This window comes from Diplotaxodon limnothrissa, linkage group LG5 (genome assembly GCF_057381915.1).
Source record: "Diplotaxodon limnothrissa isolate DT_005_m linkage group LG5, D_limnothrissa_male_GT1.1, whole genome shotgun sequence".
Classification (NCBI taxonomy): domain Eukaryota; kingdom Metazoa; phylum Chordata; class Actinopteri; order Cichliformes; family Cichlidae; genus Diplotaxodon; species Diplotaxodon limnothrissa.
In genome coordinates, this window is record NC_140600.1 from 8,823,682 (window position 1) to 8,827,525 (window position 3,844).

Below are 3,844 nucleotides of genomic sequence, written 5' to 3' on the forward strand. Positions count from 1 at the left end.
TTGACTGGCAACTAAAACAGAGAGTACTGTCTCTGATCTGACCCATCTATGAAATACAGTCTGCCTCGTTCAGTCTCGAAGTCAGAATATTTCTGCCTGTAATTAACATTTACAGTGTAATTAACAATTGCATTGTCCTGTAGAGGCAATTTTTGGACCCTATAAATGATCAAAAATGTGGCTACAAGGATGCTTACTAGGTCCTGTCATGAGTGGTGATTGGAATAACAGCGTTAAAAATAACAGTGGTACTTTTTTCAGTAACAAGTACTTTAACTAATTACTATTACTATCGTTACAATGCAGTTACCGTTACTAACAAGAAAAGGCCATGTTACAATTTTTCAACACACATACGACTGAAGCTGACTTAGTGACAATCGCACGAGCACTGCTGATTGGCTGAGGAAGAATAAAGTAGTCGTGTGCCGTTTTGTTTGTCAGAACAATGAGGCGACTGCTGAATGTCACTGGTGCTGCCAAAAAGGCAGACTGCAGTGTAAACACTGTCTCCAGGTGGAAAACAGGAGGAGTGATACACCTCCTGATGTCACGCCTGCAGGTATCATTGTGATGTTCTCGTTTATCTTATACTGAACAGAAATTATGTTTCGGAGTGGCACAAATAATTTGTGTGGCATCTTATTTGATCGTTCTGTAAATAGTTTAAGGTGGGGTAGTATAAAAACCCCACCTTGGCTGCATTTTCGGGTAAAAAGCTGCACTGTAAACCCCAACAGTCTACCTGACTTATAAAGTTTGTGGATATAACAATTAAAATTCCTCACAAAGTTGAAACAACTTAAAACTTTTCTGTTCGGTTAACGATTCAAACAGTTATAATTGCACATGGCTTAGAAGTTAAGAGTAAATACTGCTTTCTTAATTATGATTTTTGAGTAAATGTTTTTTTCCGAGCTCCGCATGTGGACGTCATGACGTCATGACGTCTTCTCTCTAACCTGAACGACGTTGACAGAAAATTCTGTTCAATATGGCTGCCCTTCTCGAGCGACTGGAGAACACATTTGGAGAAACTTGTAAGTAAAACGGAACCTTCGTTATGTTTATTTTTTCCGTAAAAAAGCAAGTATATTAATATGTTGCAGCCAATAACTTGTTTTCGAATGCGCTGTTGTGTTAAAAAGCACAGACCCAGGTGGTGAATAGTTGTTCGCGGTTGTTCGCGCTCTTTTTCAAACATAGATTATGTCGTCAGTTTTACAGTTTTAACCGATTAAAACACAGTTTTACGAAGAATCACACATAAAGAAAGGGTCTTAGTGATATTTTAACGACCCCTTGCCAACGCAAGAAAGTTGGCATTTTTACAACAGCAGCCTCATTGTTCGGCAGGTTTTTTTTTTTTTTCTTCTCATTAGCATCATTCAAAAGTGACTTAGCTAGCAGTGGCAACTTCTATCTAAAACAATTGAAATATAGCAAGGTGTTGTATATTTAGTGTGCTGATAAGGTTTTCAATATTTTTATTTTTTCTTCCAAGGCTGAAGGCCAAAGACAAAAAGACAGAAGAAAAAAAAAATTCAGACTGCAATTAATTTCAGGTGGAGACAGTAAACACAGGTGAGTTGAAAGATCTATTGAAGAAACCATTCATTAAGTCCCTTAAGGTGAAGATTTCATATATTGATAATGATAAAATTAACACAAATTAAAAGTTTCAACTGATAAACACACAATTTTTCCTTGCTTTGAACCCCATGTTCTATATAGATCACAGCTCTGATCTGGAGAACACTATTTTAAAATACTGTGTAGGGTTTTTGTCAAATGATTAAGAAACATACTCTCTGTCACAAGAGACAGAAAGGTTGTATCTTAAAAGAAAAGTCTCCAAAATTTAGTAGAGTCTGATGTCGTGCAGTTTCATAAACATGTATTCTCCCCAAAGAATGACACCTGAAAACTTTGCGTTAAATGAACTTTTCTTTTCCCTTTTTAGGAGGCGCCTGATATCAACGTGAAACGCACTGCAGTACTTCGTGCCCTTCCTGTATACCTGCGGGAGGAGGACCCAGAATTCTTTTAGACATGTAATGTAAGTGTATTTTTGCATTACTTAAATTCTGCCAGTAAGATAAAATGCTATGGATTTTTTTAAATACAATTTAATACCCTAGCAGCTACCAAATTGTACAAACAAAATACCCTCTCTGTAGAAAACCCACACACACACAGGTCAGGAGCAGGGCACAGGCGTATCACAGCACTATGGCTATGCTGCAGGTGGCCCAAAAACCAGGCTGAAGTCAAGATTTAGTTTCTTTTTGAGATAAAGTCATGAAATAAAAAATTACTTTTTTTTTTAGAAAAATAATAAAAATACAAATTATGTAATGCAAGAAGCTAACACGTTAATGTACATTTTTCAAAAAAAGTAGAGTACCCTAACTCGTTACAAAGTAACCCACTACACTGCTGAATGTTTTGCTAGATTACAGGTCATGCTTGTCACATTCTCTCAAACCAACCTTACTTATTTAATTGGGGCGATCGTGGCTCAAGAGTTGGGAGTTCGCCTTGTAATCAGAAGGTTGCCGGTTCGAGCCCTGGCTCCGACAGTCTCGGTCGTTGTGTCCTTGGGCAAGACACTTCACCCGTTGCCTACTGGTGGTGGTCAGAGGGCCCGGTGGCGCCAGTGTCCGGCAGCCTCGCCCCTGTCAGTGCGCCCCAGGGTGGCTGTGGCTACAATGTAGCTGCCATCACCAGTGTGTGAATGGGTGTGAATGTCTGGATGACTGAATGTGTAAAGCGCTATACAAATACAGGCCATTTACCATTGATACTGTGTCTATTCCAGGCGGACGCATTGGATGAGTCGACCCTCATTGACACTCCAGTTGCCCTTCTCACAGTGGTTACCGACGGCGCTTCCCAGTCCAGTCCATTTTACTTCCTCAAGCATGGCTGTTTTGGTGAAAGGCGACTAGGTGATGCGTGATATTCCCAGATTTGCAAATGCATTTGCTTTATTGTTTGGCTTGATCTATGCTCTGCATTTAGACTACCCCAGGAAGCTGGTTCACACATTTGCCTTAGTCCAAAATATCTTCATGGGGCTTGATGACGGCAAACCCCTGAAACCCCTGCCTACATGCTCTTAAGGAATATAAGGCAATGTTTGTTAGGACACGCACTCTGTTACTGAGCACTTTGTTTGAAGCACTTTAAGCACTTTAAGTTTACTACAGGCTTTGGGTGGATTTAACTCCATCAGTTTACCTAATTTTCCTATACTTGACTGCCTTATCTGGTTATTTGGAAGCTGATCGTCTTTGTACCCATTTTAAAAAATTGTTTTTCATTTCTATTTAAAAAAAAGTGATTAGTATTTGACTTTTTGTTTTGCATTTTTGTGTGTTTTGAGAAAGATGCAATTAGGACTGATGTCGTCCTTTGTGAGTTTATAAAAAGATAAATGTTCTACACAGAATTTATAATGCTCACTTTATGGTGCCGATGTCCATGTTAGTTGTTTTATAAAAACATTTGTGATGTTTTTAAATTTTCATGGAAAAAATGTTAAATAAACAAAATGTAAAGTAACTGAATTTCCGTACTTTTTTTTTTTTTAGTAGTCTACACTCACAACATAAATATCTTTTAATTAATAATCAGATAATTTGAGTTTAGGTTGTAATATAATTGCATTGTGTTGCATCAAAATAATAAACTACAAGAAACACAAAAATATTGAAATTAAAGTATACAGTCTTTGAGTAAAGCTCAATTAATAAAATATAAAATATAATTTAAAATTTTTAGGTTAACAATAAATACAAATTTTGAGTACCCCATACTTAGAAGATATGAGTTTTTGTAC

At 37.4% G+C, this 3,844-nt stretch overlaps 1 long non-coding RNA gene across 1 annotated transcript; it reads left to right on the forward strand.

The window, feature by feature from the left end:
* Positions 1–1,538: 1,538 nt before the first annotated feature.
* Positions 1,539–3,294, forward strand: LOC146631564 (uncharacterized). Its single transcript, XR_014906207.1, has 3 exons — positions 1,539–1,584; positions 1,964–2,059; positions 2,822–3,294. It is a non-coding gene; the product is annotated as an uncharacterized LOC146631564 (long non-coding RNA).
* The last annotated feature ends 550 nt before the right edge of the window (positions 3,295–3,844 follow it).